The sequence below is a fragment of the Lycorma delicatula genome, chromosome 3, assembly GCF_047948215.1.
Source record: "Lycorma delicatula isolate Av1 chromosome 3, ASM4794821v1, whole genome shotgun sequence".
In the NCBI taxonomy this organism is placed as follows: Eukaryota; Metazoa; Arthropoda; class Insecta; order Hemiptera; family Fulgoridae; genus Lycorma; species Lycorma delicatula.
This window is the reverse complement of record NC_134457.1, coordinates 21,420,305-21,446,551: the sequence shown is the minus strand read 5'-3', so window position 1 is coordinate 21,446,551 and position 26,247 is coordinate 21,420,305. Positions and strand designations below refer to the sequence as shown.

Below are 26,247 nucleotides of genomic sequence, written 5' to 3'. Positions count from 1 at the left end.
CATAGAGCATGAGATTCTCATCCTTATCAGAAAAAAACTAAACTCAGTGAGATTTCAGGTCGCATCAACATTAGTGAAAGTTTTACTATTCAGAGTTTTTGCAAATATGAATCTGATGGTGCAAAATCAGGGCTGTACGGGGGAGATGAGACGATCACTTACTGACCGAGCACCAATAATTTTCCATGAGTTACCAAAGATGGGTGAGACCTTGCATCGTCTTTGTGAAATATCCATTCCTTTGCAATTTGGTAGTTCTGGCTGTTTTTCTTTTTATTGCTTTCTCCAGTTTTATTAGTTGTTGACAGTAAACAACTGAATTGATTCCTTGAAGCAGCTCAAAATACACAACAAACACTTTGTAATCCCACTGGTATGATGTTTTTTTAATGTGATTCAGCTTTTGATGTGGTTCATCACGCTTGGACCGTGATTGTTTGTGATTGGTGTTACTATAGACTATTCCTTTATCATCACCAGTGATGATTTGTTTCAAAAAAAGGTTTGACTTCATCGTGAAGGTCTCGGTGAACCTCTCGATTCGTGCGGAATCCAAACATCAAGGCAAACAAGTCCAAGACATTCAGTGTAATTTTCAATCATTGTGTGCGATACATTTAACCTTTCTGTGATCGCTTGCACAGTTAAAATGTTAATCTGATTCAAATATGGCATTTATTTGGTCTTCATTGACTTAAGTAGATCGACCAGAATGACGGTCATTTTTGAGTGAAAAATCTCCTGACTGGAATTTTTTGATATGTGCTTCTTTTAAGTGATCGATACCATAAACGTCATGAATCTCTTTGTGAGCCTCAGCAGTTTTTTGCTTTTATTGAAATAAAAAAGTTGAAAATGTTCCTTTTTTGGACTCATTGACATAAACTAACCGATGTAAAGTTTCACTCGGTTTGCTTCTAAAGCATGATAATAGTGACAGCTATCAAATTCCAAGAGAAAAAATTCACAATATCGATAGAAGTCCTTCAAAACAAACATAAAGCTGAAAACCGGAATTATTTTCTTCCCTCTTTTGTTGGTCTATTAAAAAGAAATGGTTTTTGTTTTCGAGCCTGTCTTCTGAGATTAATTTTGAATAGTAAAGTTACTTCATTTGTCGGCATAATTTTTTGTAAACCGAATTAATCTTTATTTCATTTGTTTTTTTTAAAATTGTAAAATATTAAATGACTATTAGATTTACAGTGCAAATATTAGATTTACTGATCTAAACTAAAATATAATGAATGAGAAAAAAATAATCCAGAATTTGAATGGGTAACGAGTGTGCGGATTCTGCTGCTAAAGATACATGTAGCCAACCGTCTTTCTCCACTTGTGTTACAACTACCAATTTCATAAATTCCATTAAAAGTACATTTTGAAGAAGTCTGAAGATTGACCGGATTGCTATAGCAAATAATAAACTCTGACATATAAAAATCACTGTGATGCCAAGGGACTCATCATGCAGGAAAGTTCGCCGAGAGGAAGTAATCCTCTGTTTTGATTGCGTTTAGGACATACCAAGGCTACTCACAGACACCTGATGTCAACGGAGAGCACACCATTGTGCGTCTGATGCGACTGCAGTTTGACTGTGCACCATATCCTTGTGGACTGCATATGCTATGCGGCCGTACATCGTAACTCTAAATTGCTGAGGGACATATGGCACGTCCTCAAAAATGACAAGAACGTACTAAACCGGGAATTATTACTTCTAAAAAGAATTAATATGCTTAATAAGATTTAACCCTCCAAAATGTTTGTATTATTTTGTTATTTGTATTATTTTCATGTATTATCCTAATTGTTTTGTTTCTTTTACTATTTGAATTTTATTCCTATTATCTTAGTTTTAACCCTATTTTGCTAATATTTTTATATCGGAGAAGTTTTGTTATTATTTTAACTTGGGTGATTGTATCACGAAAGCATTTTTTGCCCCCAAAAAAAGAGAAAATAAGTTGAATGAATGCTTAGTTTTATTTCTGAAATTTAATGAGTTATAAAAAAAAAGGTTACGGATTAATTAAAAATAAAAATTTGAAGAAGATAGCCTGATTTTGGTATATGTATCTTTCTTTGTGTGTGTATGTTTTTTTTTCTTTATATATTTTATTCAGATCTTATCATGAAAAAGAATATTATTTATCTAATCAATAAATTAATAAGTGCATTTGTTGTTTTGTTGCAGGATGTAGTGGTCATAATTTGTTAAACACAGTAGCATTTTAATACATGTATGTATCGTTCACATACTGTACATGTGTAATAGTTAATACATACATGTATATGTTGAAGTACCTGTGTAATATTGTTAAATATATTCATTAATTATTGAAGTATACTTTATATATACGTATCGGTTTATTTAATATTATACTGTAAATAAAAATGATGGAAAATCAAGTCGCCGGTAGAAGAAGAACTACCACTAAACACTCGGCTGAGGATCAAGCGCTTGATCAGATTGCCAAAGAGGTATGTAATAAAAAAATATTTTTTTCTTTATTATACTTTTTTTTTTTTGTTGCTGGTTTAAAAATCTTTGTTCATTAAACTGCTATTACTGCAGAGTCATTTATAAGAAAACTTGTCAAAAAAAATAGTGAATCTAAATGGTATGGTGATTTTATTACAGTATGATTTAGTTATTTCTTTCTGATTAGTTAGCGATTTCTGATCGGTATATGTCAAGTAATTTGAAATTAAATTAAGTCTATAAGTTTGTCTTTTACCAGTAAAAAGCAGCATTTCATTATTATTTAAGTTATATAGTTGAACAATTGATGTTTACTTGATAAAATTATTATATAAAATAAAAAAATCTTGCTCGCCTCATATTTAAAATTTTCTAATTTTAAAACAATTTGCTTTCCAATTATTAGAAGATTTCTTCTGTAAGTTTTATACAGTTAGTTAATTCTAATCTATTCCTTTCTCGATTGGAATATCCTGTTACAGTGTCGACAGTCGTGTTCATCTTTAATCTTATGAAATCCCTGTATAACCAAATTATATTTTTGACCTATCTTGTGTTGTTTGTTTATATTCTATTTTATCAATTCAATGCAGCTGTAAATCTTTTATCGTTTGATTCAGCTGAGATTTAGTTTTTTTATCTGCTACGTGTAAAATTTGCTTGTAATTGATCTTATATCTACGCTTTATTCTACGAAGCAGTTTGAAAAATTGAATAATGTTGTTCCGTGTAGTGCTTGTTTGTATCGCTTGTATCTAAATAAATCTGCATCAACATTAAAATTTTAGAAAATGGCACATTAAAAAAACCAGAGCTGAACAGATTTCATTTGAAAAATATTAAAATTACAGATGGATTAAATTTGATAAAAATGATATATTAAATCTATAGATCTAAACAGTTCAAATGCATTATTTGATTACAGTATTGTGCAAATTAATCTGAACACAGACTTTATTTAATAAAAAGTAACTTTATTTAGAAAAAAGAAATCATGTACAAAAAAAATTGTATAATTTGCGAATATCTAGTAGTTAATATGCTCTCTTTTTTTATCACATACTTGATTTAGCATTTATTCAGCAAGTACACTACACTTTTTTTGATTTCTTCATCATTAAACCATACCAATATTATTGCTTTAAAGAGGTTAATTTTTGTAATACAATTCATTGTTGAGAGCCGTTTTTTGACTTGCCCAAAGATTTTCAATTGGGTTTTTTTTAGTTTGGGGAATCGCCTGCTCACAGGAGCACTTTAATGTTATGTTCTTGGAAGAATCATTCTGCTTTTTTGGCAGTATGACATGGTGCTAAATCGTGTTGGAACACTTCGCCGCCTTGTGGGGATTTGTGTCGCCATCCTTTTCTTCAGAATTTTGATATACCCATTACTTTTCAACATACCATCTATGGAAGAAATTAACAAGGGTGTTCAAATGTGAAACAACCTCCAAAATAGTTTTTTTATGGGATTGTTTAACCGATAGGTTATAGATATAAGTCGAGGATGTATTTTCATCTGATGCTTTTGTAACGTATGTAACTCTTTGCCCTTGAACATAAAAATGTGATTCGTTGGAAAACAACATTTTTCCAGTTATCTTTGGTCCAGTTAGCATGTGCTTTGCCCCACAGGAGCTTTTTTTGTCAGTTGCTGTTGTTGAAATATGCTTTTTAACTGACTTGATGAGCTTTCCCTCCAGCTGCAAGAACTTGGCGTCTAACAGTTGTCACATGTAAATTTGTTCCATCAGCTGCTAATTCTCAATTTTATTCGAAAGCGGAAAATTTTGGATTAAGTTTATTTTTTCTCACTAATAACCCGTTCTGCGTTGGAGTAGTTTCTCTTTTACGGCCACATTTGCCTTTCGTTTGAGGTGAAAAGGAACCAACTTCTTTAAATTGTTTTAAAATAGCATTCACTGTCCCTATTTCAACACCACACTCAGATGCTATTAGTCGTATCCTATTGGTATGCTGGAAAAGTGAAATTTTTTAATACTTTTTTGGAGTTATGTCCATTATTTGTATGCTCGAGACACAGAACAAAAAAAACAAAAATATAATTTTGTGATAAAAAAAACTTTCACAGAACACTATTTATTGCTAAATAACCAAAGAATAATAACCTCACTTTACACAAACAACTTAAAGATTGGGTGCGATCAATTAAAATAGCCACAAGATAAACAAAAAATTCCTGGTGTTTGGATTAATTTGCACGCTACTGTATTTTAAAATGGTTTTCTAATCGTTTTTAAAGATAGATGTCACTAACAGCATGTGTTGTTAGTTTTTCTGTCAAGAATATTCAAAAGATTTTACAGATGAAAAATTTATTGTAATTTGTATAGAAAAGTAGTAATTTAATATTAGATAATTTAAAGATTTTTTTTTTATCAAGTTAAATGTTTTTGAAAAGCAAGGATAGATAAAGATCTATCCTGATAAAATTAAGAAAACCTAATTTTACTAGAAATGGTTTTCTTAAGATAAGATACATCAATGGTTCTATTTATTTCTTCTTTTTTTTTTGGTAATATTTTAAATGAAAACTATACAGAATTGAATGAGGAAGGAAGTTTATTGTTCAGAATGTTTGAATGAAAAGAGCTAGGACTACACTCTGTGAGAGGAAGTAGAATTCTGCGAGTAATAATATTTGTATTGTTTTTTTAGTGGATAGTTTATATAAATAGTATAAATGTAAGAGTTAACTAAAAGTTAATATACAAAAAAACTGCTTACCAACAGTCAACTTTGAAGCATTCAAGTGCTTTCAGAATTAAATTCCATCTTTAGGAACAATCATATTCATCCTATTTGTAATAGTACTTAAAACATCACAAGTAAATTATAAAATATCGTCATATTTATTTAAAATATAACAGTTGATCATCATATTTTATAAAATTATTTTAACGTAAACGTCCTGTCAATTTGGTTGTCTCAATTGTTGTGTTAAAATAAATGCGGATAACATACGACAACCAACTGTTATGTTTTAAGTAAATATCGTGATTTTTTATAATTTACATGTGAAGTTTTAATTACTATTACAAATAGGACAAATGTGAGAGAGAATTTAACACAGAAAGCACTTAAAAGCTTTGAATTCGATTGTTGGTAAGCGATTTTTTTGTATATTAACTTTAATTATATATTTATACCAACAGGTCATGCTTAACAAAATCAGTTAACTAATTGCTTATACTTATATGTATTTAATGTATTCATAGGGGATAATTTTCGGTTACAAGTTCTCGATAAATTTTTCACGCGTAAACTAAGAAAATATTTGGTCACTGGAAACATGTAAACACGGAGAAGAAAAGTTCAGATACCCACGGGTTAATTTACTAGTTAATAATTTTTATTTTATACGGTAAAGCCGGCTGTTTGGCGAAATGAATTTGATGTTACTAATTCACATTGCGGGGTAGAAAGTACAATGTTCTGCTACAAACTCTTTTTTATGTTTAATATCTTCAAAAAATCGTTCAGTCATTTATGATTTAGTTATTTATTATGAAGTACTTAATAAATTTTATTGGATAGTTAAAGAGTCTGGTAAGATAAGTCACTGTAAGTCCATTAAATCATAAATTTATTGTTATTTTCTGAAAGACCATGTATTAATTGTTCATACAACTTTTTAATTAATTAATTTTTTTTAAAGTAAATATTTGTATTACCGTATAAAATTATTTAAAATGTTTTAAAATTATTCCATCGTGTATAACATTTACTGTTATTGTAAAATTATAGTAACCGGTTACCCACAGTAATGTAACAACACTGTAAATCGTAAAGCAGAGAATACCGTTTTGGTTTACTTGTTCCTTTGTAATATGTACTCTTGCACAAATTTAACCGGTTGTACCGGCCGAGTTGTGTTTTTTAGCTACACATCAGTAAGAGTTCTAGTTTAGAGTGTAGGTAATCCTAAACCTGATATTTGATCTAGCTAGACTTAAGCAGTTACTGGAGTAAAATAATTGCTATCGCTGAAAACAATGATGCAGCCAGTTCCTGCATTGAAGATTAGTGTTTTATTTTTGGGCTAAATATTGCCTGCATTTCGGTGAGCTGGGCATACTTATGAGAGATCAGCATATCTGACTTAGTAAAAATGAAACTATTTAAACTCATCACTTTCCCTAACATGTTACGATTATTATTTTTTAGGACAGCTTGTTATTTTTGGGAGTTACTTGTGTTAAATCACCTATATAATTATTATTATAGTTATGGTACTTAACATATATATATATATATATATATATACTCTTAGATTTCGTTTGTTACCTTTTCACTATTATTTTGATAAATATATGTTTTTGTTTATTTATTTTCTTTTCTTTCTGTTTATATTTTTGGGCAGTAGATTTCTATATCTATCTTAATCAATCTTTTCTTCTGTTTATAAAGAACCTTTACATCATTTTATTTTTGTTTCTGATTGACTGTATAATGCAGTCATATCTATTCTTGCTTCATGTATATCTATTCTTTTACAACTTTATTTCATGTTAATGTTTTATATAATTCATGTATACTGTAGCAAGAAGCTAAATGCTCTACAGTCAGAAGTAGAAAGAGGAGTAAAGGAGTGTATGTTGTACACGTAAAAACATCAGTTATTGATATAAACTATTTAAGTAACTAACACTATAAATTAAAACAATGAAAACACAAGCAAAGTGACTTTTGTTGATATGCCAAAAACAATAGAAGCACGAAACTGTTTAACAGGCTTCAGAATTTTTCCTTTTGTCAGCAAAACTTTTATGATCTTTTTTTTAATTGTTATTTTTTTATTCATCAGTTATTTGCATGATTTAATGCTATTCCTTATAATTTAATAACTACATTATACGACCTCAACTTTCTGTTATTTTTTCCTCATTGAAGTTTCTACCCTCTACATATATATTTCTATTACCAAATTAACCAAAATCGAGGGCTTGTATTTTGAAATTAATTTTCACTCTTTGCTTTTTATTTCTTTCTTTTTTCTATTTTCTGTTTTTTAAAACTAAAGGTTTGAAAAATGGGAGTGTAAAATAGAAAAGTGAAGAGTGAAAAGAACAAAGTAAGTAAGAAATTGTTATTTTGTATATGAAATAACTTCACTTCATGTAAAAAGTGAAGATTGAACTTTGTTTTTTAAAAGAATTTTCTGACTTTTCAGAGCGTGTACTTTTCAAAATTAAACTTTTTCCAAGAAAAAAATTAAATGGATTTAAAAAAAAACAAGAAATCGTAGTTATGAATATGCCAGTTCTTCATTTCAAATGAAAGGAATGTTTTTGCAAAATTTGAACAGGATAACCTCCATTTGTAAAATAACTGCTAAGAGATGAAAATTAAATTTTTAAGCTGAGATAAGCACTTTCAGCAGAACTTAAAGAAAAATATTATGTAGTAGGTTTATTTGCAAATAAAAAATAGAGTTTGCCAAATAATGAACGGAGTTTTTTTAATACTAAATTTGTAAAGTTTTTAAACAATTTGCATTTAAAACAATATGAAAATTTTTTTTTTAACTTTTCACTTTTTCAAAATTAGTATAAAAAACACTTTTTTTAAAAAGTGCACATAAATAAATTATCTAAAGTGGAAACTGAACGTTAGAGTGCTCTTTATTTAAAACAGTAAAATATGTAAATTATGTTAAAAAAAAGACAGAATATTTTACAAATTACAGATTACTTTACAAATTTTGCAGAATAAAAAGGAAGTGAAAATTTGAAATGTAGTTTCAAAAATCAAGCCCCTGTAGGTTAAATATATGGCTAATCTAATTTATCTCTTTACAAGAGTACCCGTAATATATCTCCATTTATATTTGTTTTACTATCTTATTTTGAATATTATGTACTCGCCTAATTTTCAAATTCTCTCTCCTTCCACCTTTTTGGTGGATTATGGAAATTAGTTGGGTAGAGAAGTTTTTTTAGTAAATACATGGAACTAAAGTTTTCGACCTGTATTTTGTGTATTTAATGAATTGCATCCACTGCTTCATAGGAATTCTTTTATATATATATATATATGTATAAAATGATGTATTTAATCAGATTTTATTAACTTTTCAATGCAGCAGAAATTTTTATAAAACTATTTAATGAAGATACCAGATTAAAGCAGTAAATGATAAAAAATAGCTAGCAAAGGATTGCAAACACAGTGCTGTCCCGTATATTCAGTATAATTTAAAAATGTAAATTATACATTAAAACTAAGTTGTAAAGTAAGATTTATTTAATTTTAAATTAAAATTAGTAAATAATATTAATATTACTTTGTGGATCTTCATGACAGAGTGGTAGCGCCTCGGCCTTTCATCCACAGGTCCTGGGTTTGAATCGCGGTCAGGCATGGCATTTTTCATCTGCTATAAAATTCATTTGGGCTAAATGACCGAAGCAGTCATTGCTCGAAATCAGAAAAAAAAAATATTCAGCTTATACAAATGCAAAAATCAAACTGTATTCGGTGCTATGAAAATAATAATTTTTTAAACAAAGTAAATGGAAATAAAATAGTTTATTAGCATTACATTTCAAAAAATATGTTTTTCACTTTTTGAAAATTTGGGGGCTTTTTTAATGATTAAAATATTCACCAAAATTGATTTTAAATAAATGAAAATCATAATTTAAATAAACAATTTTGATATTTTTAAAAATTTGGTAGCCCCCCAACAAGGAAGCAGTTAAAAACGAAATAGATTTTCAGCATTAAAAATTAAAATTGTGAAAACAATTTTTTTTTTCATTTTGGGGCCTTCCTGACTCAAGGAGAAGTATTTGGATAAAATTAATATTTAAGAAAATTATCCCTAAGTGGTGATAATAAATTTAAAAAAAGAACTTTTTAAAATTGTTTAATACCTACAAAGATACAACTGTAATTTAAATAAGTAAAGTTGAAATTTTTCTAGGGTGGAAGTCTGGTTAATTTTTCTCCAAGAAATATTAAAGAGAAAGGGCTATCAAGAAAGTAAGATTTTTACATTTTAGGTGAGATTAGTAGCTTTTCAGATGGATTTAATCTAAAAAAAATATTTTATGTTACCTCAGACCACTGGAGTGGGATGGACAGAAAAGTTTATAGCAGTTTGAAAATCTTATCAATATAGAAAATATATATGCAAAAAAATTCCCATTAACTCCTTTACTGAAGTAAGACATAGCTAAAAAATAAAATTAGTCTTTTTTTGGTGAGGGAGTGAGTATTAAATAAACAGTTTTGGTAATTTGTAATCTTGATAAAAAATTTTAACTTTGTTATAAATCTTTTTTTTTAAAACACCCATAAAGATTTGAAATTTTATTTCTGCCAAAACACCTGTACTCTTTTTTCCAGTTTTTTCAAAAATTTAATAGACCCCCCTCCCCTGAAGGCAGTACCTATCTACCAAGTTTGAAGAAAATCGGTGTATGGAGTCCAGAGAAGAGAAATAAGACCAAGAACAGACCAACATATGCACAAACTGCCTGACAAATCTTTTTGGCTTGGAAGCAGTGGAATAAAACATTTTTTGTAGATTACTTTTTATTTAAATCTATTTTTTTATTTATTTATTTTCTTAAATTGTTTTTTTTTAATGTCTCCTTAAGGCACAAAACCCAAAAAAATACCATTTTTTTTTTGACTGATCTTTTTACGTTCCTTTTAATAGCTATTGCAGCATGTATCACTGTAGCCAGGAAAATAAAAAATGTAAGTCTTTTATTATTATGTTTAATAAAACTAATTGTTCTAAGATTTTATTTGATTTATAAAATGTATGCCTGATCTATTGAAAAATATAATGAATTGTGGAGATATTAAACGGAGGGCAAATAGATTGTTTAATGAGAGTAATTGAACTTAGATTTCTGAGCTGATATCTTGGACTATGGTTCGTTAAGGACTTGTGAATTAATATTTATTTGCATTTATTTTGTGATATATCTTCAAAACACGCTATGCAAAAAGTAGTTATAGATAGATCCTGTAACTATATGCATTTCTTAATAATGTTTTACAAATTACTACAGCTACTGGATTTTTCTTTTTATAAATCCATTAATTCTCTGACAGTTATGTTGATTTAGGTGCACATATTTATAAATACACTAGATGTAAAATTAGAGTATAATAATCCAGTCAGTTTATTGCAGCTACTTGAAAATAATTTGTAATATTTGCTCATTCCTTAGTATTTAAATTTTATTATAAAGCCCATTTTCATTTCAAATCTGTTTTAAATTTTAAGCTTCCTTTCACGGCGAGTATAATTCAGAATCATTATTAAGTAGCTGCCTTGTTAACAGAAAAAACGTTTTTCACAAATTTTTTTGTAAAATTAGGTATACGTTCCACTATTTATATTAAGTTATCATCCTTAATATTAATAATACGATTCAGTATTTTTAATTCTTCCAAATCTTTTTACTTCAGTTCTTTATTCTAACATTCTAAAAATTGTTATGTGTAAGAAGATTCAACATCTGAGAATTATTCAGCATCTATTTTGTGCACAAGAAATACATTTTGTTTTAAGTTAGCGTAATTTTAATAGCAGGCAAGATGCCTAAAAATAATATATTTGATCATAATTTTAACGTGATATCCAGTTTGATAAATATAAAAAAACAGCGTGAAACAAGATCAATAAATAAATGAAATAAAAAAAAAATTTATTAACATTGAAATCATAAAATAAATATTTCTAATTTCTAATTTAAAATAGAATACAATACAATTGATATATATTTTTAGTTGCTTATGCAGTATTGAAATCCTGTTTGCAATAGAATATTTCGCTGTTCCTGTTAGTCCTACTAAAAATTTGACGTTGTAGGAAAATGGTTAATATAGATATATAAGAGAACGGTTAGTATCTGTTTTAATGGAAAATGGTTTTTTTTTGCAATAATAATATTGGAAGCATTACGGCGAGGGAGGGAGGTAAGAAGCAGAATATTTTCAAGGAAAGGAACTGTTGAAAAGATGAAAGAATTACTGACAGAAAGTTCTAATTAAGACTAAGAGTTCTAATTAAACCGAGGAAGTGGTTTGTCAAATTACTCTTTGTGCGGAAAGTGGTATTTTATGTTTCGAATCAGATTTGGTCAAAAAGGAGAAAGAGATCTTGTCATTGGATTGTTTGAAGTGAACTGACAAAATGAGAAATTAGTAAGAATTGAGAATAATAGGAGAAGGGCAGAATTTGATGAAAGCGATAAAGACGAGGAAAACATGTTAATTAGGATATAGCCTACGTAGAATTTTCTTTCTATGAAGGATCGTAGAGGAAAAATAAAAGAAGTGGAAGAAGGATTGGCATATTTGCTAGACATCAAGAAGGGAAGAAAATGAAAGAAAACTCTGTACCAAGAAAAATGGAGGATGCTTAGTATAAACCTGTTGAAAGACAGATTCGCTGAAGAAGAAGATATTAGTATTATTCAAGAAACAATCGATATTTAATGCTCCAATATTTTGTTTTAAGAGGGATTTACTTGCAGTAAAAGTTGTACCACATATCAGGTTGTTTACTTTTCTAAAAGTAGAATTTGTTTTATCTTTGTGTAATGTACAAGTTAATTTTTAATTCTTGTGACTATCGCAATTACTTATTAATGAGTAATTACTCATAATGAATATAGACACAAAACAACACTTACTGTTTCTACTAGACTACAATTAGAATAACGTAGTAAATTGCATAGCTCTTTAATGTTATGTTTCAGCCACCTTTATTTTACTTCCGCATACAAGTCGAGCACTTCATAATGTGAACATAATTACCCAGCATTAGTGGGTGACAATTATTATACCATAACAGTGACTGTATCTTAATTGTATGTGGAGATGTGTTGTAATGTTACGCTATTAGAACGTACCATAATGTAAACTTAACTTTACAGAATTAAAATTTATTCTAGAAACAAAGAAAAATTTTCCTAATAGTATTGATGTGTATCATTCCACTTAACATTATTCTGGAGATCTGTAGTTTCTTGTCACTTAAAATAAAAATAATTTCAGAAGGATTAGCTTCTTTATTTCTCTACCACCACACAAATTCATGTAGATAAAGAGTTCAATAACTCGTGGGATGTACCCCATTATTTTTAATCTGCATTTTACATTTCTTCTTAATATTTTATGTATGCGTGCCCGATTCTAGATCTTCAAAATTGAGAGAATGGTTAACAGTAAATTGATTGAAGTGCTCCGAACAAAGTCAGTTACAACTGTTCCACTCTCCGACACAATTGTTGTCCCTAGCCTAATAAAGCAGAACAAGAGGTATGGGTATTGTCTCTTGTAGGAATAGCGATTAACAAACGCTGTTTAGTGTTCCTCAATATTCCCCTGAATATCCAATACCGGTCTACTTGCCTACTTCTTTTGTATTTTTCTCTCACGATGAAACCTTACTTCATCTATTTGTATAACTTGATCAACCCTCTGATCGCTTTCAGGTATAGCAGTAGAATATTAGCAGATTTGTCTGCAGTTTAGTCTACAATAGTGTTTTTATTCATTTTCAGTTCTTTTTTGCAACATTTTCAGTTGTCAGATGCCCGCCCAGTATTGAATTAATTGAACAACTTTCACAAGAGGTAATTTAGAATTAACAAGCCGCTTACCGCTAGTTTTTAGAGCATATTATATAAATAAAAATGGTTTTCATAAAAAAATTATTTTTCTATATATGGCAACTCTGTAAACAATTTTTAAAAGTTTAAAAGTAAACAAAAAAGTTCATTTAGGCATATTCCCTATCTCGCTTCATTTTCCCCTCTTGTCTGTCATTTTCTGTTTATTTTCTGCTATTTTTTTTGGAATTCCCCCATAAAAAAAAAAAACACTTTTTTTAATCAATTGGCCAAAAATTGATGTATTTTTAGTATCCAATAAGAATTAGGTAGGAATATTCTTGTTTAAAATTAAATTCAGAATTTTATTTTGAAACATGTGTATTACCATTGAATTCTTATTGGATATTAAAAATTCATCAAATTGTGGTCCATTGATTAAAATTAAGTGTTTTTGGGGGGGGGGGGAAATCTGAAAAGATCCTTTTTTTTAAATAATAAAAATTGTTTCTTAAGAATGGATTGAGGTATTTTAATGAAATATGGTGAACATTTTCCCAATAATATCATCTTCAAAATATAAATAAGTTTTATAATTATCCCTTTGAAAATTGTAAATTGGCACCCATTAACATTTTTTAATCACCATATTAGTAGTGTTGAAATATGTTTGATTTGATAAAATATTAAGCATTTTATTATGAACAATGTAACAGTTGTGTGTCTAAAAAAAATGTTTGTAAAACATCTTGAGGTATAGTTGAAATTGCTAAACTGGATTACAAAAATTATTCACTTTGACAATATTGTGCATGTTTTATTATTACTAATAATATAAATTGTTATTAATTATTTTTAATTCAGTTAATGAAGAAAGTGAAAACCGGTTCCAAATTATCAAACATATCATTTTTGTAATCTAGTTTAGCAATATCAGTCATATTTTTAGCAGTTAATCAACCAGTTGCTATTTTATTCAAAATATAAGGTTTAACATTTTGTGTAATAAAACGTAATTCAATCAAAGTAACATTTACAGAGCTATTAATGATAACAGAATTTAAATGTCTACCATTTTTGAATTTTTAAATGTAATATTTTAAAAATTATTTACTTTGTAGAAGTTCAATTTATATATACTTGTGCGCGCGCACGTGTGTGTGTGTGTGTGTGTGTGTGTGTGTGTGTGTGTGTGTGTGTGTGTGTTTAAATTCTATTAATAGAAACCAGCTACCTTAAAATTAAGGTAAGATGTGTTTTATCTCAATTTTCTGTATTGGGTGGTTTATATTAATGGAAATAAAATACAGTGTGTTGGGAAAGTTGCTGTGCACTGGAATTATAGAACTAATGATGAAAATAATATATAGTTATAGTTTTTAATTATTTCTTTGCATTCTTATTTCGTTATTTTATAGAAACTGATATTAGAATAACCGGAATAGTTTATAAAAGGTATTGATAATGACCTTCTCCAACATGAATACAATACTGCACACATTTCAACAATTTGTTTTCAAACACTTTAAACAGCTGATGTTCTGGAATGAATGCCGTTATTCCGGTTTTTAGTTCGTCAATCATGTGTGGTCTGTTGCGATACACTGCTTGTTTCACTGCTCTCCCACATAAAGTAATCTGGGGCTATTGTGCAGACCGGGCTCAGATCGGGCTATTGTACAGACCACAAACCCCTCAAAGACATTTAGTAAAAAGCCATTAACTTGCTAGCTGTGTGCGCTGTGGCGCTATCGATTGTGATTGAGTTCCACTTCAGTTAACTATGAAGTTAAGAGAAGTACTGAAGTTACTAAGTATTGAAGTGTGTTGAAACAGCACAATAACGATCACTATTGATTGTATTTTAAAAAAAAAATGGACCCACAATTCATGTTCTACTCATACTGACCCAGACTGCAATTTTCGCTTTATGTAAAGATTATTCATGTAATTATTGGAGGTTAGTTGTTGACCACAGTCGTGTATTTTGTAAGTTAATATACCCACCCAGATGAAACTACACTTGATCTGTAAAACAAACATAATATCGAGGATACCTAAAAAAATTTTGGTCAATAAAATGTTTAAATCATTGAATAATTTAAATTTAGTCTTTTGGCATAATCTGTGGGTTTGAGCTCTTGAATACACATTACTTTGTAGGAAAACATTTCGGTTCTTTTCTTACAGCTTTATGTGTGGTAGCAAGTCCAATATCTTGTTGTTGCGCTACCTTTTGCATTGACTTAAATGGACTCTCGGCTATAGCATCTGAAATATCAAGCAGCTTTGCAGCTTTTGATCGTTTAATTTAGGTAGTCTTCCACTTTGATCAGTGTCTTCACCAGAATCTGTTACCCAACATTTTTCAGTAAGAGTTCAGACTGCATTGCGGAGAGGATCAGGAGTATTTGGAAACTTTTAAGAAAACTTGCGCTTCACTAAATCAGTATACTAGTCACCTTCATTAAAGACGTGTTCAATGAGAAAAAATACATTCCTCTACTGAAAGAACCATTACATTTTTCGCAACTATTGATTCCAATAAATGAAACAAAACTAAGCATATTCAATCACAACTCAATAACTCGCATCTTGTTTATTACTGAGCAGCACTCAAGTATCAACTGAACTGAAAGAACAGAATGCACTATATAATTCTAAAGCATACCGCACAGTGACTTTCCAAACACTCTGTATAATTTAACAGGTCAAAGAAATATGATTGTTAAAAAGGGTAATTTAAGTAAAATACATGTTAAGATATTGACCACTGTGCTAAAATTAATTAAATTTAATATTAAATGAAATTTAAACCACCAAAACACAGTAAATAGACAAGTCAAACTTACCATATTAATTCCAAGAATCTATTTTCACAGGATATCACATCTTCGGTTGGTGTTCAGTTCTATATTTATTTGAATTAAAATTAGTTGTTTTTAAAAATTGTTACTGTTTTTATATATTTTTAATTTGGTTAAGGACAAACGCCAATTCCTACTGTCCAGTACTGGAATGATGTAATATTTAAAATGTATTTTCTTTTGTTCTAATATCATTTTTGCCAACTGTTATAATTTATTATTTTTTAAATTAAATTATATATATATATTATATATATATTAAATTTCATTTAAGTATGTCAATCTGTTCTTAAGATATAAGTTTTTATTAAAAAAAATACAAAATTGTGTACAGCGGAAAAATGAAGCAAGGTAGAGCATTTCTCTAGATGAAGGTTTTTTTTGTTTATTTTTATGTCCTGAATCAGTTCCTTAAATTTGAGTAATACTTCCTGCGACAGTTTGTGTGTGTGTGCACGCGTTAATTAAATTTTGAAAATTTAATTAATTGATGAACTTATTATTGACAATTGTACTAATTAAGTTCAATATTAACAATTTAATCACCAAAGCAGAATAATAATAAAACCTAAAGTAAGAAACCGGTATTGATTTTTTTAGGTTTTACTTGTTACTGTGTTTTGGTGGTTAAGTTTTTACAATAAATATATAATCCTTTTTTATTTAGTTTTGTTATTTTTATTAATTATATAGTGTTCATATTGCTTTTGTGAATTCTGTTATTTTTTTATTTTTAATGGATTTTGTGATTTTGAAATGTATTAATTAATTTTATGTGTAGGATATATTTAAATAATAATAATGTGTTCATTATGTATACTGGATACTGGGTTTGGGCTGTACTGTCTGATATGTTTGGCTCCTTTCTTGTCTACTGTAGTTATATTTTTGTCCTATGCTATGTGTGTTTCTTTGTGCCCTTGTCTCCCAGCTATTAAATCACTTTGTGTGTCTACTGCTGTTGTATTATATAAGATTCTTGATTTACTTTGTATTTCTATAAAAAAAAAAAAAAAAAAGTTTGATGAGCGAGATCCCTTTCTTTTTATTAAATTTAGACATGTTCTAGTGTAATGGAGATACAGCATGTTTTTTATACTAATATGTATTACATATATAAACCAACTTTATCCACCTATCCACCTAAGTACAGAAATTACTTAGTCACCTTATTTACTTTTTAATTTCCGGTTCTTAGGTGGATCAAGTTGGATTATCTATAATATATATATATATATATATATATATATATATTGTATGCATGCTTGTTATATAATGAATAATGAAGCTAAAGTAAAATTCCTGTTTTAAATGAAATCTCTTCATCCAGAAATATTTGTTGATTTTAACTGTACTAGTCAATGTTTGGGTTGGACATATTTGTACCCACAGACTTGTATGATTCTTGTGTTGAATTTAATAAAATATTTATCAAACAACTCATCTCAATTGTGCGAATAATAGTTATGTGATGATTTTTTAAAAAAGAGATTGATGCAGTAGACTGCAGTTACTTTTAGATGAAAAACACTTATTTCACATTGTGTTTGATTTGACTACATATTATTACTTATCCATCTATATTGTTATAAAAACTTAATTTAAAAAAAAATTATAAAAATAAATTTTGTCTAAAAAATAGATTTAAGTTCTATTTTTTCAAAGATTATTTCATAAATTGGAATTTATATTTCAATTTTTATATAAATAATTTATATTAAAATAGTGGAATGTACTTCTTTTTTTTTTTAATTCATGACATTATTTTCTCGACTACACCTTTATTGCTGTTGTTGCGGCAGTGTAGGTGTAAAGAATATGTATAATGATGGCCAAACTTTTGGGTATTGGTCAGGATATTTGCAGATGTCGACATTTAAAGACCACCTTAGACCATAAAACATAAAAGAAAAGTTATAGAAATTTCTAAAAGATGCCAGTACATACCTGTGTTGGTCTGTATTTTGATAGAAATAATAATTAACAGTATCATCTAGGATCTTTTTCTATTATCTTCCAGCAATTTAATTTGCTAACTATTTCCTGTTTCTTATTCAATAAGCTAAATTATATTAACTACATCTTATCTTCAAGAAATTATGCAACATTTATTTTTAAATAACATTAAACATTTAGTTTTTAAAGTTGTGTTTCACCAATTGTTCTTTCTCTGACTAAGTGTTCCGGTTGTTTCTGTGTTACGTAAGTAAATGTTGCGATGAATTTCCTACCATTAATAGCCAAAATTGACATAAAAGATGGTGCTATATCATTCCTGACATGGAAGTATTTTGCATTACCTGTACATTTGTCTGATAACCACAAAGTGAAATTACACTACTTCACAAGATGGGTGGGAATGCTACAAATCTAACCGCTGTATGACAGATCACTTTGAGCAGATACATTTCTAACAGTTTCAAAATTATATTAAAGAATGATAATTTTGTTTATTTATTTACGGTATGAAGAGTACATCCCCAAGAAATTCTGTGAAGATGAATTCAACATAAACGAGATGTTGTGGTCGGCTGGAATTCATAATAATCCAAAAATGTAATTAATGTTAACCAATAATCCAAAAGTAACTGGTTGGTCCAGTATGCATGTGGAAATCAATGAATCGTGTTTTTTTTTTCAAAACATAAGTACAATAAGGTTTGTGTATTGCCAAACTAATCGATTTTCAGGGGAACATGTAGGAAAACAAATAAAACGCTTTTTAATATCTGCTGAAGATGGGTTAACGGTTACATAGTTATCGTTAATAATGCAATATGTTGTACCTCTCTTTTTTCTGTTTAGCCTTCCAGAAGTCAAAAAATGAACTATCAATTTGTACATCCATACTCTGCAGCAAAACATAAAGTAATAATAATGATAATGATAATGATAATATATGATATGATATAATATATGATAAAAGATAATAATTTTTTTTTTTTTGAGGAGGATGGTAGAAATGCATTTACGCACGGAGTGTCGGGCTCCCGCTGATGGTAGTATCCAATCGCTATCAGCAGACTACCATCTAAAACCTGGTCGACTAAGTCCTGGTAGAAAGGGGGTTCCCTTTCTACCATGACTCGACCCAGAACCGTTTAACACATTACTTCTTGTCGAGTCCTCCTATACTAGCCTGATTAGGTGCTACCTAATTTTCAGGACTATCCAAGTCAACCTTTTTAGCCCTGAGAATGTTGCCGTCGAATGGGCTACACTTTCCCAGCTACTCAGGTCACGGAGCATCATCGTAACTACGTTGTGAGGACTCAGTGCTCCGTGATCCGCCTCTAGTGTCCCACAATCTGCTGCCCACCGAGCACATTTAAAAAAGGTGTGCTCAGCGTCGTCCCGTAAACCGGGGCAATACAGGCAGTCAAGTGACGGCGCTTTCCCTATGACATAGAGGTAAGCGCGGAAGTTCCCGTGACCGTTAAAAATTGGGTCATGTAGTACTCCACTTCTCCATGCCGTCACTCCGTCCACGGTCTGACCAGAGGGATAAGCCTTGCGGTCCATCGTCCTGTGGTCTCGTGGTCCCAGGTCTCTTGCCATGCGAGGAACGTGCGAGTGCGGTCCTCGTTGGCAATGGTAACCCGGTCTTTGCCTGCCCATCGCCTCCTGTAGATCACCTGGCGCTCCCTTGCTAAAGTAGCAATGGGTATGAACGCCGGCGATCACAAATACTGCAGGCTAGGAGACCGTCCGATTCGCGGAAGCGACTCGCAAGGCTGCGGTGCGTTGCACCTGCGCGAGCCGCTTCCGGTTTTTCGCAACTCTTAATGCCTGGGCCCACACTTCCGACCCGTATAACAGGATGGAATGCACCGTGGACACCAGCAATCGCCGTCTGCTGGCCTTCGGTCCGCCGACATTCGCCATAAGCCGGCTGAGAGCAGTTACGGCTCTCGCAGCTTTGTCGGCGGCTGTACGAAGCTGAGTTTCCCGTCAGTCATCATACCGAGTCATCCCGTCAGTCATCATACTTTGCGGCCGGCTTGATCTCGACAACCTCTACCCCGACCCGCAGGGAGAGAATGGTGTCGATACGCTTCTTCGTGAGAACTACGATCTCCGTTTTGCTGAGGGCTAGAGACAATCCATGATTGTCCAGCCAGGCACCGACTCTGTGCATGGCCCGACCGAGCCTCAGTTGGGCGCGCTCCACGTCGCGGTCTGCGACAAGTAGCGCAACGTCGTCAGCGTACCCAACCAAGGCAGATTCTTCAGGCATCTCCAGCCTCAGCAAGCCATCGTAGACGGCGTTCCAAAGGTCGGGGCCGAGAATCGATTCCACGCCGCCCCTGACGTGATCGTAGTCCTACGCCAGACTGCTGCGGTCTCGTAAATGAGACCGCGGTTCCTCACGTATGCGTCTAACATTCTGAGAAGGTATTGAGGCACATGGAATGAATGCTCTAGGGCCCGAATAATATCGCTCCACCGTGCGGAGTTGAACGCGTTTTTTACGTCCAACGTAACGAGAAGGACCACACGTCGCGAAAAATGATTGTGGTCCTCTGCTCGCCGCACTGCCTCAACAACCTCCTGGATTGCGTCTAGGGTCGACCGACCCTGCCGGAAACCGTACTGGTTAGGTGACAGGCCACCTGCCTGATTCATCGCCGTAACCAGTCTTTTCTTTAACAGCTTCTCCAATACCTTCCCAGCTGTGTTAAGCATATACAATGGGCGGTAGGAGGACGGCGACTCTGGATTTTCTTTTCCCTTGGGAATTAGCACAAGAGGCGCGGTCTTCCACCTGGCGCTAAAAGACCCAGCCTTCAGACATGCATTATAGTAGAAGATGAGACCTGCAGCGCCCCACTAGTTTGAGTACCTCAGCCGGTATACCGTCGGGACCAGGGGCTTTTTTGCCTTTCAGCGACCGTAGGACTCCTTCCAATTCCTCCATCGAGAAGAGCAGGAAGTCGCCCATGTCGCTGAAGTCCCGCTCGGCACGGACCAAGTGGGCCGGGAACAACATCTTAACGACGTGTTCCGCTTTAGCCTCGTCTAGTGGAGCTGGTGACCGCGAGATCCCCAATCGCCGAGTTACTATCTTGTAACCTAGCCCCCAAGGGTCTGCATCCACGGTCTCCGTCAGTTCTCTCCAGCAGCGTGCCTTGCTCACGTTGATGGCTCGACGGAGCCGCTTCTTTGCTGTCTTATACTCGGCTGACCTGGCGTTCGCGTCAATGCGATTCCTCGCACGTTGGGCCACCCGTCTTAGTCGAAGACACTCTCGGCGCCACCCCGCAATCTCCGGTGTCCACCAGTACACGGGTCGCTTCTGGTGCCTCGGAATAATAATAATAATGCCCTGAGGTAGGTAATCCCTACGTCCGGAACACAACATCTACGTTCCACTTCCAGGGCTATATATAATGTACTTACGTACATTACATATAGCTGGCTAACAGGGTTCTCGGATATGCTATTTTTCGGTCGAATTTCAAAACTGGATTTCGCGGCCACCTGAGGTACGAAAACTTTTAACGAATATAGACATGTATTGATATCACCTTTAGAGGTGGCGATGTGGGGGCCACGGTTGAAGTTATTTGCAGGTGTAACGGAGACCTTTCGTTGTCCACATGCCCCCAGCGATGGCAAGCACGTAGTTAAGGTGCCCATGTTTTTCGTGGCATGGGAGCCCTGAAAACCTCGGTGTGTAAGGGCCTGGAGTCAGTGCAGAGACTGCACATCCGCTCTCTGCCAAGACATATGTCGGTTCCACCTGAGTACCGGAACGGACCTCCAGGGTTGGTAGCCCTGGAGTGGGGGTGTACCCCGGCGGCTAGCCTTACTACAGAAGGGATAAAACGATCATGCAAGTTGAACAAACAAACCTGGCAGAGGGTTCACGTAAACACCCCCGTCTAGAACCAGCCGTTTCGCCTGAGGCAAAACGGAGAAAGAGTGCGGAATCAAGAAGGATTGAGATTGAAGCTAGAAAAAGCTTACAAAAAGCTTTTTTCAAGATTAGTAATGTACCTAAACCCAAATAATACTTGGTCATTACAAAGGAGGATGGAAATTTCTCGAGGGTGAGTCCTTTTCTCATTGCTCGGGAAATAACTAAATGCGCTGGAGGGCCTGTTAAAGAAATAAGGAAGACCTTCACAGGATTTCATGTGGAGACTGTAAATGATGCTCAGTCTCAAAAGATCAAGTACTTATGGTCTACCACTTCACTCATGATGATGAGTTTGGAAAATTTCTTCACTTTATTGCCTGGTTTCTATTTTCAGTTACTATTAATAGAACTAAACTACAGTAATTTTTTTTTTTATTTGGCAGTATGAAATTGCCTGTTAACTGACCAGTTTTAGTTTCTGTGCTATGTAGCATATAGTTTGATTGTGTTACATTTTGTCCTCTCTGTTTTTTAACTGCTTATACTAATGAAATTTTTATTTTTGCTACTTTGAAACAAACTTATTGTGCTTGCTTAAATACGAACATAAGAGACGGGGACAAACCTCGCACTCCCACCCAGTTCCATCATGGAGTCTCACGTGGCATTACAAAGTCACAACTAAGGATCGTCCCCAGCAAAACAGAGCTACACCTCTCGGCTGCATGGACTACCGTACCCTCTGCAGCATAGTCACCCCCTCCCCCTGCCAGCAGCAGTCCCATTATCAAATCACAAACGATACAAAAATAACCATGGCACAATACCAATACGCCTACCTCCGACCAATCCAATGCCTAGGCTGGAACCCTAGCCACCCCGGATCGTACCATGAACAAATATCACAATCAAACACCCTCTGCAGACCTACACACCGTGAGAGTGCGAAGAAAGCCAGCCACTACAGACCACTCCTCGTGAATCATCCAATTAATATGGAGATTCAGAAAGGAATACATTCTCTCAAGTTCCCTAATCGCTCGTGAACGCTCTACCTCATATCGGGGACAGACATAGAGGAGTCCACTGTATCATCAGTTCTACAATCCAGACATTGACTCGAATCCTAGCCAAACTCGCCCGAAATGTGCCATGCCCAGAGAAAATTCCATCATCAGTGTATTTCTGCATCAAATTGATTTTTCTATTATTTTTTGATAGTAATTAATTCAGATATGAACTGGAATTATCAAGCCTTGCTTACAGGTAAATCCAAACATACTATAATAAGCTGTAGGATACAAAAAATGTTGATTCAATCTGTTACGTGTAATCAATAGAAATTTAACATTTTTTGACTCTCATAAATCAAATCGAGCAATTTGTTAAACTTTATTTAATATTTGTCATGTGTTTCAGAATGAAAAATCTAATCAGGTAGGGGTAAAAGATTATCTGTAATAAATTACTGCTTTTTAATAATAAATAATGATTGATGTTTATTTTTTCATTATTTATTGGACCTATTTGAAAGTAGTTTCAATTACTAATCCAGTAATCGATTGGTTTAAGAGTTATTCATGAATCATTCCCCAACTTCCCCTCACCAAACATTCACCATTCTTTCTATACTTTACAATTATCTCCCAGCCAGCACATGTGACCCTTCAGAAAGGGGAACGGATTGCTTCCTCCAAACACTAGGGCCCCTGAAAGGCATATTACTGTTAGGCGGAAAGGCACTACACCAAAAGTCGAGGAATTGACTGAAGTGGAATCATGTCAGAAGAACGAAGCTCATATGCGCTTAGTCTCCCATGATCAGCCCCGGTCTAATGGATTGAAATGAAAAAAATTCCATCCATAAATAAAACAAAATAACTATAACCACCATTAAATAAATAATGACCTGCTCAATAAAGGAAAGACACAGCAACAAGGGACATTTGCCCAGGTTCTGTGATTAGTAGGAAGGTACAAGCTCTCATGTTATCCTTGCATTCTGTTCCATTAGTAATTTTAGTAATAATTATACTAACATTTAAAATTCTTTTTGTTTAATATTTTTAACGTCTGAAGAATTTAAAGGAAAGGTTATGTTATTTTTTTTCTTAGAACCAACAAAGTATGTACACCAGTGTTTCTCAGCCTTTGGGGTGCATCCCCCTACGAGGTGTGATAACACTAAATGGGGGTGCAAGCATATCAAAAAGAAAATATTATTAAAAAAATCTATTAGTTTATAAACTTATAATATATTTATAAACTTATAATATATTTATAAATAAGTTAATATACTTTTAAATACGATTGTATCAATACTGCCTGATGTATTTAATAATTAACTTAGAAATAGTAAATTAAAAACAACTTTAATAATTATTAGCGACTCCCTTGAGCCTGTCTTGCAGAGCAAAGGTTTTTTGAAGGAAGGTGGAATATTAGAAATAGACATTGAGTTCTTTTTTTATATTTAGCTGAGATCTACATTTTGTCTTCTTCAAAGCAGCCATCACAGAAAATCCGGTTTCACAAAGGTAGGATGTTGAAAATGGTAATACTTAATGAAATGCTGTTGTTTTCAGTGCAGAAAACTCATCATCCACCATACCCTAAATTCAAAGCCTGATTTATTACTAAATTGTCTTTTGATTTTGCCACTTGCCGTGAAGTCTGTGAAGATCTCTTCTTCGGCATTGAGAGCCCTTCAGGAGTATTTTGAAATGGATCCCTAACCCACTTGACAACTTGCTAGCAAGTTGTTGTCAGCAAGAAAATACTTTGCAGACATGGCTAAATTATTTACAATGGTTGCAAAAACAACTTTCACATGTTGTTCTTCAGCCTTGTAAGTTTTAACTCATTCATCAACATTTGCAAACATTTCTAGGTTTTTTGCTTTAAATTTCTGCTCCACAATTCCAGTTTTCTACAGAACACATTACTTTATCTCTCGTATCCAACATAGTGTATTCACTGCTTGGAGTTGAAGATTCAAGTTATTTAATTTCTTGAATATGTTGACCAAGTAGCTCAATTCCATCACAAATAAACTCAATACTTCTCGGCTTCCAGTCAGTTTTCTTCTTCTAGAAAAATGGCAATTTCATCTCTTAATTCATAAACATGTTGCAAAAATTTCCCATGCGATAACCATCTTGCCTTATAATTAAATAGTAATGCCAAATGCACTGCACCTTTACCTTTACAAAGTGCAGAAAAGATTCTTGATTTTAAGGGTCTCATTTTTACAAAATTTATTATAGCACAATATTCAGACCAGGACTCATTTCTTTGGAAGCCGGAGCTTCTCTTTGGATCATGCAATGTGTCGAGAACACTGTGGAGATTTTCGTTTCACAAGTCCTTGTATACTTTGGAATCTTCCAGATATTGAACGAGTACCATTGGTGCATATTCTGACGCAATTTTTCCATTCTATGTTTGTGTTGTTTATAAAATCATTTAACATACCAAATAATGCGAGTTCTGTTGCTCTGAGTTCTACTGGTTTACAGAAAAGTAATGTTATATAGTTACATCTTTTATAATATCCCTTGTTTATAACACCAGATTTTATTCACTCTCTTCAATGATGCTACAACAGAGTTCCAATGTATATTTATTTTCTACTTTATATTAATTAATCACTTTTAAACCAAAACTATGAATACTATATACTTTTTGTGATACTAACAAATTCAGGTAGTGAAAAGTTACATATAATAAAGTAGTTTACTTCTAAGTTACTGAAGTAATAACATTGCTGGTCATTAAACACTGACTTATAGTTGATTTGATATTCTTGTCATTCAGTTAACTGATTACCTTAGCAATTACTCTATCAAAAAAAAGATTATAAGCTTTTTTTTTGAATAAATATAATGTTAGTATTTGTAAAGCAACAATTCATGTTAAGTTGGTCTAGTGGTGAATGCATCTTCCCAAATCAGCTGATTTGGAAGTCAAGAGTTCCAGCGTTCAAGTCATAGTAAAGGCCATTACTTTTATACAGATTTGAATACTAGATCATGGATACCAGTGTTCTTTGGTGGTTGGGTTTCAATTAACCACACATCTTAAGAATGGTCGAACTGAGACTCATTCATCCTCTGAAGTAATGCCTAAACTCCTGGAGGCTAAACAGGAAAAAGAAGGAAAGAAGTTGCTGTACAAACCTGAATTCATTCACTCTTAATTTTCCTGGTTACTCATTGTGAAAGATTATTATTGAAAAGTAATAACAAAATAACATGTTTAATAAAAAGTCTCTTCTTAAAAAACATCAAAGTATAGAATCTTGGATACAACTTTCATTTGAATAGATTATCTAACTAGATGCTTATCTAACTAGATTCTTTTAAATGGAATAAAACAATTATTGCTATTTTGATATTATATAGCAATGAATATTATTTTTTTA

The 26,247-nt window shown here is 32.4% G+C and overlaps 1 pseudogene; it reads left to right on the top strand.

Annotated features, from left to right (window-relative positions):
- The window catches only part of LOC142321435 (dynein axonemal heavy chain 1-like), a 101,803-nt pseudogene that overhangs the window by 17,379 nt on the left and 58,177 nt on the right, over positions 1 to 26,247 (top strand).